General features: G+C 40.8%; 2 long non-coding RNA genes across 2 annotated transcripts; both read left to right on the forward strand.

Annotated features, from left to right (window-relative positions):
- The first annotated feature begins 7,198 nt into the window (after positions 1-7,198).
- LOC128784059 (uncharacterized) lies at positions 7,199-8,443 on the forward strand. Its single transcript, XR_008429349.1, has 3 exons — positions 7,199-7,313; positions 7,636-7,731; positions 8,335-8,443. It is a non-coding gene; the product is annotated as an uncharacterized LOC128784059 (long non-coding RNA).
- A 130-nt stretch (positions 8,444-8,573) lies between these two features.
- Positions 8,574-9,126, forward strand: LOC128784058 (uncharacterized). The gene is made up of 2 exons (XR_008429348.1): positions 8,574-8,743; positions 8,858-9,126. It is a non-coding gene; the product is annotated as an uncharacterized LOC128784058 (long non-coding RNA).
- The last annotated feature ends 4,424 nt before the right edge of the window (positions 9,127-13,550 follow it).

The following is a 13,550-nucleotide window of genomic DNA, read 5'->3' on the forward strand; positions in this document are numbered from 1 at the left end:
GCCTCTGACTTTCTCTGTTTGGAGGATCTGCACAAAACATATGGTACATGGAGAAAGGAAGAGCTGTTAAAAGGATGAAAGCTGTTCCAGTAAATGTGGTTGTTAGGAGCCAGTGCAATATCTGTCATGAAAGCAAAATATTTTAGGGTATTTGTACTTTATGGCACAAATATTTTTTAGAGAAGTTTGGTAAAAATAATTTTTTTGAGAAGTGCACTGTCCAGGAAATTTCTGCTGTCATGTCTTGTAGCACTAGAAATGTCAAAGTTTCTGCAAAGTTCTGCACAGTGTTTCACTCCACTGACACTTCAATCCCAAAGAGAAACTTGTGTATCATTTCCTACCTGTCCATAATAGCTGGTCTAAGAAAAGACCCTCTCCACAGCATTTGCCTCATGTGTAGATGTTCAGTAAACAGCAGGAGATATCTTGTTTATCTAGGACAGAGGCAATCTTGAAGTAGCTGAGACTGAAATAATAATAATGCTGCTCTTTCCTCTTTCTTCCCCCCACTAAATATCTCCCTTCCCTGCCATTTTCCAGATTTGCTGGTGTGGCTGAGCTAAAAGCAGGAGACAGAGTGCTGACAGGGGCTATGCTGTGCTGTGGAGGTCCATAACACATCAGCTGTGGAAGGTTGTGCATCTCACCACTCTCAGTAATAAATACACAGCTTGGCTCTTCAGCCTTGCCCTCCCCAGTAAGCTCTGCACATACATCTACAAAACACCCACTTGCATACATGCCTATAAACAAGAAAACAAATCGTGCCACCTAAAAAACAAATTGAACAATTCCTCCTACAGCCTGGGAAGGAAAAGAAGAAAAGACTATGCTGTTTTTTTCTATTTCTGAAATATTGAACAGCTACTTAGCTACTATTGTGACAGAAAGGTAGATAACTAGGTTGATTACACAGTAAGAAAGGAAGAGGAAACTGTAGAAGACAGAGATAGAGAGAAGGAAGCTTTGTATTGTGTCTCAGTCAGCTTGATTAGTGGCTTTCTCCTGAATCCTCAATGGAGCGGTCTCCATGGGTCAATCTCATTAGAGATAAAAATGGAAGAGCTGCAGGAGTCCACACTGAGCTTTACTTAGAAAGTTTGACAGCAGGGCCGCTGCTCAGGCTCAGAGGAACAACAAGGTGAGGAGGTGACTGAGGTGGAGATGTCTGTGACAGCAACCACCACTGACCAAGTGACCTATGGAAACCTATTTGTTCAGGAAAGCACCAAAACCCAGGTCTGTTTCTAACAACAAATCAATGGCAAGACACCATGACAAGTAGATGCTGAGAAGACAATTTTCCAAATGAGCTGACTAACCCACCGGTGACATTTTCCTACAGGTTCTTGGAGAGTGCATCAAAGGTGATTCTAAGAAATTAATCTGTTTCACAACCAACAAGTAAGGTCTTAAGGTCAGCAGCCCTCATGGGGCAGCATGAGGCCTACAAAATTTTCTCAAGGAAAGACATCTAAATAGCATTCAAAATCATCAGGATCCTTAATGTTGTGGTATTTGATGTCAAAAAGAAATTATAAGGAAGGAGGAAAAAGTCTGGAGTTCCTGAGGGTAGCTGAACCCAATCTGTTTTCTAGAGAATATTTTCCATGCAGAAGATTACCAGGTGGCTATCACAGATATCAGAAAAGGAGTCAAGAAATTCATGTGCTGTATTCAGTCTGCAGTTGCTACATGCAATTGCCCTGGATTTCTCACTGTGGAAAGGGGCTGAGTGATGCTTTCCTACCTCAGGGGTAGAGTGACAAGAGGGGTCCTGCTTGTGAAATGCTCTTCCATCCTCTAGTGCAACACAGTGTGCCAGTGCTGTGAATGGGGTTACAGATGGAGTTGTGGACACTTGATGTCTGTTCCAGGGGGCAAGAGGGGAAAAGGCACATGGGGGTATGTGTGGGAGAAGTTTGTAGTGGATCGGATCCTCCTGTATCAATTCTGTGGAGAGAAAGAATGGGACATTGACTCTCACTGCATGGATTTTGCAAGGTCTGTGGTGATATGAGCTTCCTGCAGTAGATTGGGGTCAATTTCTGTATTGTCAGAAGTGGTCATGTGCTTTGGTTTAGGTATTTTTGTAGTAGCTGAAGGCTGGTTGGCAGTGTCAGAAAACCACTGCTTCAGACTTCCAATGGGAGTATAACTTAAAAAGCAACAAAACACTGCAGGGCATGGGAGTTTCACATGACTTCTCCAGTGCTGCTTACAATACACCTGTTCTATTATAGCTGTCATAGCCAGGGGTACCACACTTCCACCCTGAAACCCTCTGAGACACTCCTAAAATGGGATCCTGTGTCTATCTTTTTCTTGGCCTGCATCCCTCCACTCCAGTTGCCTGTGATCCCAGTTGGTCTTGGCTCAGCAGTCCTTTTGTTTGGAGCTGTGTGACCTTGTGCTGATACAGGCAGTCAGACAACATTCTCAAAGCAAGATATGTTTAATCAAAGCAGTATTGTAGGCCATTAAAGGAAAACCTTTCTTTTCATTCCCTCTGGTAGTAGGACAGCTGCTTTTGCTTTTCCAGTCCTTCAGTGGATCAGGTTTTGTTGTGAGTCTGGGCTCCACAAAAGTATTTCCTTTCTCCTGTCTCTGAGGAAATTTTCTTAAAGCCATATTGATGCTTTGGTCCAAATTCTTAGGCAAAATTCCCCTCATGATGAAGAAACAATATTTTCCCAGGAATTATAGCAAGTTACTCTCTGTTAGGGACCCTAGCTGTGTTTAGTTAATGTACTTATTTAGAACTAAGCAAATACTCTGAAGCTTGTTTTCTGGCTTTTTTTTTTTAATAACTCTTTCCTCTGCAGTTTTTCTTTAAAGCCTGCTCTATGGACGTAATAGCCCTTGCAGTCCTACAAGACCCTGTGAAAAAATTCCTGTTTACCTGCTCTGTAATATCACTGATCAACCCCAGATCCTTCATTACATTTTCATTTTAATATTTAGTTCTGTTACGAGGTAATCTGGAGAAATCAAATGAGGGTATGAAATTTAATTTTGCAGAGGTGCCCCCAAAATTGCCAGCCAATTACTGTGGGTCTGAATCAATGGCATGCAAAAGAAGTGCTCTGTGCTGCATCCTCTAATGCTCACTGTAGGCAATCTCCATTGTGTAGAGAAGCTCGCAGAGGCAGACATTCATATTAATATTCCCATTAGAACAATCCTGCTAATACAAGTGATTTAAGAACAGACTTTTGTTGTAGAAATAATAGCTTAAGTGGAGGTGGAACCTTCTCTATACATCTTTCTTTTTTTTCTTTTGAAATCTCAGGGCCTACAGCATATTTTATGTCACAGGAAATATTGGTGTAACTGCATATTGTAATTTGCTTGCAGCACGTATTGTGGAACGTATCAATGAAGTGTTTGACAATGATAGCAATACAGGAAAAATCTTTTTTATGATCTAGCATTTTTTTTTTATCAAGCTGTTTAAGTATCTTACTATTTGTTGGTGGTGTAATATAACAAGGAGCACTGTGTAATTAATGCTGTATCCAAACTGAAAACATTGCTTATAATGTCTCCTGGCTTGTAAAATAAAATCTTGCCAGAAAAGGCCTCTTTACCTAAGAGACGGGCATTTATGTGATCAAGGACTTCCCTCCACATCCTCCCATCTCTGCAATCAATTGTGTAGTTGTGAATGATGGAGTCTACAAATGGAAATGTCAGGCAGAAAGTGTTTATGCAATTTTGAAAATAGTGTAGATACTGTAGTTGAATCTCAGAGAGATAAGATTACACTGTATGTGTCTGTTTTTGTGTCTGTGTGTATGAAAAAAGGAGCAAGAGGCGGATTGCATTGTGTTAGAAAAAAGGAATGACAGTGTGTATAAGAGAGAGATAAAATTGTGTTTCAGGGCCTCTGTGTCAGAAAGATGTCATTGTGCAGGTGTATGTGTAGCTGTCCTTATGCTAAAGAGAAGGCCTGTGTGTGTTTAGAAGGAGAGGTGATGGTGTATTTGCATTGTAGGCATGGAGTGTGTTAGAGAATGTATGCATGTGTGTGTATGCATGTGAGTAAGAGAGTTGGTACTGTGCATTAAACATTTAGGAAAGTCATACTGCGTAACTCAGTTGCAATTTTATTTACAAAGAAAACCACTGTCAGAGTTTTAGAAACATTTTTCCCAATTTCTGAATTTCCTATATCTTAGGAAATATAAGATAAATATATAAGATATATATAAAAGTATACATCTTATACTTTTTCATTCAAAGCAAATTTAGTAGTTCCTATTAAAGTATTTATTGAAGAGGCAAAGCTGTATCTAGGGAAATACAAATTATAAAATTATGCCTGAAAAATGTCAGTTGGAATAAATGTTCATTTCATTGATGAACAGCATTTGGAGTAAACAGAAAAAGCCAAATTTATCAGAACTTGCATTTTGCCCAAAGCAAATTTTAATGTACCACTTGTTGGGTATTTCACGATAAATTCATTCAAAACAGTAAGTTACCAAAAAACATCTTTCCTTCCAGGAAACATGAACATACAGTGGTGGTTCAGAAGCTGGGAGGTGTGATATATACCTGCATTTTTAAACAGAATGCATTATATCCTTTTTCACAAGTAATTTGTGACTCTAAACTCCCTGATATAAGCATTCTTTCTTTTTTTTTTTTTTTAATTATTATTTTTTTTTATACAGAAAGTAGTCATGTGAATGGTGTATTTATCTTAGTTGACAAGAGGTAACATTTTGGATATGCTAGAAAAAAAGTATGGCTGAGACATATGATGGGGAATCAAGATGCGCCGAAAAGAGGAAGTGGACTTCCATTGTCTTCTCCTTCACTTGGACTTTCCCTGCATCTTGACAGCAATGCCTCTGCTTCCCTCTATCTGACTTATGGCCAGCTCTCAGCACCAGACACCCTCTGTCTTTACAGCTCTGCTGGGGGCACATGGCCCCTTTAGATGTGACCACATTGTGTTCTGCTTCTATGGACATGGGCTGAGTCTGTGAGGCACTCTGGCATTGGAACACACAAAGCTGAGCCCACTTTCCGTGGCCTGCAGTTTAGGCACTTTACCTATTTTCACTTTACTCGGGAATAAAATTGAAGTGGACCACTGATAAATGCTTAAAATGCTTTAATCTGACCTTGGTTTTGTCATTTAGGTGATTTAGACTGCTTGTGTTGCTGTAGTTTTGTACTGCGTGCATACATGTAAGAGAGTAGGTCTCTGTATCTTCTCCTGATTACAATCCCCAAGGGGACTGGAATCTCCAAACTACTTCACATAGTAGGCTGGGGAGAGCTGAGTGGTCAGGACTTGCTTCTGCTGATCTGAATGCAGCATCTGCATGTAGGCTGGTGTTGTCCACAGTTGTGATTCATGTGCCCATCACTTCCATGTCATGGCAACCTTAGAAAAATCTGTTGGACTGCCAGGACTGTCACCACACAGGTTTTTAGAGAAGCACTTGGCATCCTTCACATCTTCTTCTAACAAGAGGAAGAAAATCTGCCTTGAAGTGTGTAGAGACCTTTCAGTCCTGCAAGGACCTGTACAAGAGGCAGGAAGAAGGTAGGGGGCACAAAGGGATATTTGTGTTTGGTCAGCAATGGTTCTTGTCTCCCTGGGACGGAGTCCAAACCTTACTGCTGGCAGCCTTTTACTATCAACAGCCATAAATCCATGAACTCCTTGTTATTAAATGAGATCCCTCTGTGTTATTCTGTAGGACCCTTGTTGGAATTTAGCAATGGTTAACTTCTGTCTATAAGTTTTCCTTCTTGGTCTATAGCAATCTCACTTCTGGCTGCAAGTTTGATGACAGGCTCAAGGCATGAGGAAGGGTCAGATGAATACTGAAGAGACGTACATGAAGACAGAGCTCTTTCGTCTAACCCAAATGGAAACCATCTTGCAGCCATGCAGTGTAGCCATTAAACATCTGGACCACTTTGTGCTATCACATAATGAAATTTTCCCTATCTCTCATTCTCAAGTAAGATGAGATGCAGACACCTATTCAAATAGTTAACCCTCTCTGTGCTCATTCCCCAAGAGAAGAAGGCTGTTTAACTCAAGACTGTGCAGGTTTCAGTGGTCGAGGATTGTGGCTCTGCTATGCTTACAAAACACTGGCACATCTTGTCTAGGTGGCTGTGTGTCTCTGCACAGTAACACCCAATGCATCCTCCCCTTCATACTGTCATGCACTTTGCTGGTTCTCTTATGTGCTCTTGTGTTTATGTGCACTGCCAGGTTTGCCACCTGTCAGCACCTTCTTGTGATTCTTCTTACATTTTCTCCTTTTTTGCAAAGCCACAGCTCCTAGAGCTTTTTGGTTGTGGAAAAAACTTGTAAATCTAGTGCTACAATGGTTAAAAGAAACAAAATTAAAAGACACACTCTTGTTTAGTTGCTTGATTTCTATGTCAACTTAATGGGGGGTACACAGCTCAGTGTAGATTTTGGTACACCTTTGTATGCACATGTACCTTCTCAGCTGTATATATAAAAATACACATGTGTTTGGTGTAGATATACATGTGTATACCCACACCTGCCAACTGCATATATTCCCTTCTCACAGAACCCTTCTCTCCTACTCTGCTTTTTTTCCACACATTTCCCTTTCTGCAGCTTCTGTCCACCACCTTCCTTTGAGTTATGGAATCTCCACTATTGCTTGTATTGAGTAACCTCCTCCCCTGTTCTCCCTCCCTCCCTCCCTCCCTCCCTCCCTCCCTCCCTCCCTCCCTCCCTCCCTCCCTCCCTCCCTCCCTCCCTCCCTCCCTCCCTCCCTCCCTCCCTCCCTCCCTCCCTCCCTCCCTCCCTCCCTCCCTCCCTCCCTCCCTCCCTCCCTCCCTCCCTCCCTCCCTCCCTCCTTCACTCCAGGAAAGCTCTTTCTGATTCTCTTTTCACTGGTGTCTGGCATTCGTACCTCTGTAGACAGAGAATGGCAAGAAGACAGTGACGTGAGCAGACAGAATAACCAGGGAATAAAAAGGAGTTGGTTGAGAATTTGTAATTAGAAGCCCAATTTCCATTTCCTTCTCAGGCAGTTCAGAATCCCTTTCAGGGGTTTCTTGACTGTCTCAAAATTGAATGTCATTGAGAATTTTTTTTCTTCTCTTTATTTTTTTTTAAATTTTGCATCCTCTTGTTTCCTTGGCAACAAGTTGGTGATGCAGGAGCTAGAAATGTGCTATGTCTCCGTGGAGATGTTGGCGTGGGTGTGCCATGGTGACATCCACGATGGACGCACAGCTCTGACAATCCTACCCCACCCCTTGTAATAAGCACCATGGGCCCAACCTCAGAGGTGACGCTTTTATTTTTAGCTTCATAGGTGTTAATCTGCTCTCTTTTCATGATGATGGGTCCAGATGTCTCATTAGTTACATCAGCACAAATTGACTGACTTGAAAAGGGCTGTTAGGGCCAAGCCTTTAGGTTTCTATTCAGAAACTTAACTCAGAAGAAATTACACTTCTTTCATGGATTGTACCCACTGCAATGATTTTAATCCTTCTCATTCTCTTGGGGAAGAAAGTTACTAGTCATTAATGAATAGGACTGTGAATCAGAGCTCCCATGTTTTATTTTAGTCTAAATGATGTTGTTTCACTATTTCATACCTCAAGGGCTGCTCATTTGGAATGCAATCAAGCTGCTGTCACTCTTGGCCTGGGACACGGGAGATTAAATTTCACTGAGATGTTTAGCAGGAAGGTTCCAAGGTAACTTACTTGGGTATTTCCATAAGACAAAGCTCTCTCATCCAAAGAGTCTGTTGCGCAGGTGGCTTAGCCCTCATCTGGGTCTGCCCAAATGGCTCACTATAATGTTCTTTGCCCCTCTGGTCCAGCACACTCAACACCTTTTACAATATATTTTTTACTGTGCATATAGCCGGTTCAACCTTCTTATTCTGCATTCTGTCTTCATCAATGTTCTGGCTGAAAGCCAAGACCCAAACTCTCCTTTGACATAACTCTTGATATGTACAATAGTGGAGTAAGGGCTAGACTCAATCTCATCAAATATCCAGAGGTCCTGCTTCTTTTTTTGTCGTTTCATCTTCTAGGAGGCTTTATGACATCACACAGAGACTGTGATGTCAACAAGGAATCCTCTGGGTAGGCTTTTGAGAGGTTGCTATGGATCTTCTTACTGCCAAATGACTGTAACTTTATCCCAATGGGATTTGCAATAGGGCTCATCCATGCAGCAATAAAGCCAAGTATCGAATTCTTCTTGCCAGAAAGACCAATTAAAGGATTAAGTGTGAAAAGCTAAAACCCATAACAATCATAGTGACAGGGTTTTCTTTTCCTTTTTAGACTGTAATCATCTTTGCAGCATATTGTTCTGCGGTCAGCATCCTCAGGGATACATTGGTGCAGCAAATGATGGGAAGAAGCTGGAGAGGAAAACCAAAGTGAATCCAGACAAGGCAAGATAAGCTTCTCTTCCAGCCATACTGGCAGATTTCTTTTGCCTTCTTTCCTACACTTCTTAAATGTTTCAAGCACAAACTGAGTTTATTCATCTTCCAAGATGTGTTCTTGTTCAAAAGGTGTTTTATTGTGTGGAGCCAGAGGAAACATGAGGAACAACCAGGCACCAACAGCACATTAAGAAGATGTCAATGCATGCACATTAACAGCATGTCAATGCATGCACATTAACAGCATGTCAATGAGAAGTGAATCCAGATTCTGTTTTTAAGGGCATTATATTCCAAGAAAGGTACATAAATCTGACTAAAATGCCTTGCTCACTGGATCTGAATCTAGCATTTAGTCCTGATTGCCACTGAAATCCAGGTCAGATTTGTCTTTTTATTCGCAATTGTGTTAACAGATGAGAGGAGCTGACACATCTGTCTCACACCAGCATTGTATCTAGTGTTGTCTAAAGGAGGATTCCTGCCTCAAGGAACCAGCAGCCTTCAGGTGTGATCTGATAAGATGCAGAACACCATAACGGAGACATTTCTACTAGGTTTGGTGGGGAAAAAGGCTGCATGTTTGGCTGCATGTTTGCTGAGAATGGAAGCGATACAGCAGTGCCCACAGCCTAAAACCTATTATGTGATGAATTATCTGGAATAAACAGTAAAGGTAGTGGAAGCTGTTGTTGGAATACTCTGTAGAGGGTCTGTGTCTAAATCATGTGACTAAAACAAAATAGAGAGAAAGATGAGCTCAAAAAGCTAGGCAGAACTGTCCTATGGGACTTTCTTTTTTATTTAGTCCCTTTTTTCCTAAATGCACTTGCAGAAACTATCTGCAGTCTGCAGAAATTTTTAAATAAAACACTGCAGTGTTTATGTTTCCAGCCCAATAACTGTTACTGATTTTGCAGGTTTTTTCCCCAAAACCCTGCTCTTCCTCCTCATCTCCCATCTCTGGATTTGTGGAAATGAACTCTACACTTATCAGGAACACTGCAAGGAGGATTCTGCCAGGTCAGATTCTTCTCCATTTTCAGTAGTTACAGGGAAATCTCAGAGCAGTTTTACCCATGCCAAACAGCAAGAGATTCCCCGTGTCTTTTGAAAAGAGGGTATAACATGAAATAAAGTACAGCCCAGATTCTTCTAGCACCTTTTTCTGCTGTGTCCTTCTTGCATTTGTTACCACTCTTTAGTGCTAGGGACTGTGTGCACAGAATACATGAGAGACTTCACCCTATCTCTTGTCTCCCAGAAATTAGACAAGTGTGCACCAAGTATGAGATGGCTTTTGATTTCTCTCCTCTTCCCCTTCTTCTCCTGACTTGAGATTCAGCAGCTTCTGCAATGTGACAAGTTCCTGTCAGCTGTCAGGGCACTAAAATAAAGCTTTATCTTGTCTCCACAGCCCTGAATGACAGGGCTGGCAATAGGTACACTTCAGCCAGGCAGCCACTCCTGCCATATGCTCTTCCAACCTCACTGCATGCTCACACAGCAATCTGTAGCCTGGCAGATCTGCTGTTTTTCCTTGCAAGACCTACAAAAGGAAGCAACCCTCGTTCCTAACTCTTCCTTTTGCAGTATCTTATGCTGGATTGCAATCCTATTTTTTTACCTTCCTCCTCCAGCACTGGGTGAGAGTCAGAGTCAGAGTACCAGTCTAACACTGGAGAATAAAAATCCTGCTAATTCTTTTAAACTAGAATTGACTGAAAAAAAATGGCCTTGGAGCACACATCATAAACTGAGTTGAAGCCATGCACCATGAAGCTGGAGGGCAAAAATACCTGCAATCTATCTTCCTTTAGGGAGAGAGGACATTAGGCATTCACACTTCAAGCATGCCAACTAATTCTCCTTATAGCACAAGGCTAATTTCAAAATAACATTTATATGGCATGGTTTTCTGGGGAGGGCATTGATGAATCAGTTAGCTGCCCTTTATAATAAGCACAACTGCTTCCTAGACTGCTCTTTTCTACTGCCTTGTCTGCCAGTCATCTCTGTGCCGCATGCTCCTTATTCAAAGGGCACCTGTTGAATAACCATGAAGCAAAGTGACAGAGCAGGGGCAATAAAAAAGGTGAAGCACAAATGCATAGTGCAGTTTTAACCACTATATTGCTGTAGTCTTGCTGTAGGGCCATGGGGATTCTGCTGAATGACTGTGCTGATGCTTGAATGAGGAATGATAAGCCTGTAATTTACTTGCATGGCTGTGTGACTGCTTCCTGCTGTGTAGGAAAGCCTAGATGGGTGTTTTGAGCTCTAACAGTGCTGCAGCTCAGAGCAGTTCTTTGCTACCACAGGCATCACACACATCCTTGTCTGAATGAGCCCTACACCACAGGTTTGCATTAAATATTGCTGCCCAGTAACAGCTCGGAAGTCCAGAAATTGCAGAAGGAATATGTTTGCAGACAGCTGCTTTGGGGCTAGTTTCTGATAGGTCTGAAATACTATTTGATTTGGAAACTCATCTGTGGAGCAACTTATACTAAAAGTTATCATTAGCAAAGAAACCTACCCAACATACTGGTGATTCTGCTGACTCAGAATGGCAGTCTGTCCCTGTCATGAGGAAACTTCAACTCACTATCTCATCCCACCCATGTCTGACAAGAAGACAGCAGTCACAAAGATAGCTCACTCTCCAAGAGTTTAATAAATATCATCTCTGGGTAGATGGCAGAGAAAGATTCAAAATAGTGAAGGAGAGGCAGGGAAAATCAAATATTACTCACTCTCTTTAGCAGCTTGAGAATGACCATCTCTGTGTAGACCAAAGGTCCATCTAGTTCACTGTCTTTATTCAGGAGCCAAAACTAGGGATGGAGAGAAGCAATAAAAAAAACAGCAAAGATGCTTCTCCCAGACACTCTTCCAGCCTGTAACAGTTTTCAGCTCTGATATTTTCTGAGGTAGAGAATGTCTGATTAATCAGCAGACACTTAATTCTGAAAGAGCCATAGCAAGTTCTGTTTCTTGCCTTATGGATAGGCCAAAAGAAGTTATTCAGGGTCATAGGAGACAAATGAAGGAGCCATACAGGTTCAAGGAGATGGCTGTGTCAAGGAGAGTTTATTAAAAGTACAGTAGAGGGGAAATATTAAGTACATGGGGTAGGTTGGGGGATACTGGTTGGGACTTGTATCATGGGTCCGAGAATGAGAGATTTTCCACATATGACTTCAAAAGAATCAGATTTGAGATATTTCAAAAAGTGTCTTCATCACATCCAGTAATGTTAATTACCTTAACTGTGGATATGTTTGGCAGACTAATAACAAAGATGAACTATGATGTATTTCAAAGAGACTTAAAGATCAGTGAGGATTTTGTTTTCTTCTTTAGGAATGTGGTAATTGAAAAACTGAAGTAAATTTATCAAGGTCCCAAAGCATGTTAGGAGCAGTAAATACATTGCTGCCGTGAAAAACAGATATGGAACTATTTGAAATTGTAAAAGAAAGGAGTGAGTGCTTTCTAAACACTGCAGTGAAAGTATATAGCTTTTAAATGATATGAACTCTGGACTAAGCCTTAGAAAAATGGATAGTGCTATCGCCAGGGCATAAAAGTGCATACATTGAGAAAATGTTGTTGTTGCTCAGCTTTATGCATGTTCTTGTTAAAGAATTGTTTCCTGAAGTCTATGAAAATATCTATTTATTTCAGGAGATAATGTTGATTTACTTTAAGCTTTACTTAAGAGCAACTGAACACCAGGACCAGGAGAAAGCAGCAGAGTCTATTAGGTCCTTGACTGGGGTGATTGAGGAGAGAACAAAGTGTGACTGAAGTCAGCAATGGTGTTAACTGAATTGGGTTCATTCGGATGTTGCAAAGAAATTTGAAAAACTGAAAGCTAGTGGTTCTGCATCCAAATTTTAAATTATAAATAAATTGTAATTTTAAATTACTTTTAATTATAAAGTAATATTTATCAAGGCTTATTTTGGACAGTTTGAGGATTTCTAACTTTGATACTTCTATGGATTTACTTCCTAGGAAGAAGGAAGAAGGATCTTAGAATCCACAGCAGATTCAAAAATTTTCAAAGAATCAAAACAAACAAACAGAAAATCCCAAACCAAAACAAGCAAAAAAACCCACAACAAAACAAAGCAAACAAATCCCCCATGGATTTATGATTGGAATGTTTGGATATATTTTACAGAAATGCGTTATTGCATTGGATATAATGAAAGAATTTTAAATCTTCACTATCATTAATGAATTTTACTTTTGGGGGTTGAAAAGCAGAGTGTGACTTCCAAGTACAATTTCTGTCTACTTAATAGTATTTCAGGAGAGGGTAGGAAGATTTATCATCTCTTATGCCTTTTAATAATGTCTTTGTAGAAACTGTGGTGAAATTCTCAGTATTAGATGAAATTACATGTCCAGCACAAACAACTTTGATATGTAGATTATCTCACTGCTACAAGAAAGACAGAAAGTATTGTACAATAGAATGTTGTAGGAAGTGACAGTAAAATAGAATTTAAGATCAGTTTTAAGTCAATGAAGATAAAACAAATGCTTCCTAAATGTGTTGTGCGTAGAGGAACAGGGCTTTAATGCTGAAATAACATGACATAACTTTTCGAAGTACAAAATCATCCTTTCATTTTCCTGGGTTATGACACCTGTGTACTTACACAGACAGGATCTGTTGATGTCCTGGGAAATAATGAGACAAATTTTGGGCCAGTGAGGTTGCACTGTGTGTGAAAAAGATCAAATAAGAGCCTGCAGGAGTTTGACGAAATGGTAAAAAGGGAGATCCAGCAAAGTCCCATTTTCAGTGGGCACAGTATGATCAAAATTAAGTCAGACAGAGTAGCTCAGCATCCTTTGGGAGGTCATTTTGACTTCTTGGATGACTAAACATACAAAGGAGGCATTTTTTGCCAAAGATCTAAGAATTAATAACCTTCACTGGCTTCTAAGCAACAATACTAAATGAGTTCTGTGCTTCAGCAGCTTTCCTCTCCCTGTTGGGCTGTTTTAGCCTATTAGTTCCCAAGGGTTACAAGAAATGCTGGAAGACCTTGAGGGCATCACCAAACCTCAAACCATGGCTTGGTAACC

The sequence above is a fragment of the Vidua chalybeata genome, chromosome 2, assembly GCF_026979565.1.
Source record: "Vidua chalybeata isolate OUT-0048 chromosome 2, bVidCha1 merged haplotype, whole genome shotgun sequence".
Lineage (NCBI taxonomy): Eukaryota > Metazoa > Chordata > Aves > Passeriformes > Viduidae > Vidua > Vidua chalybeata.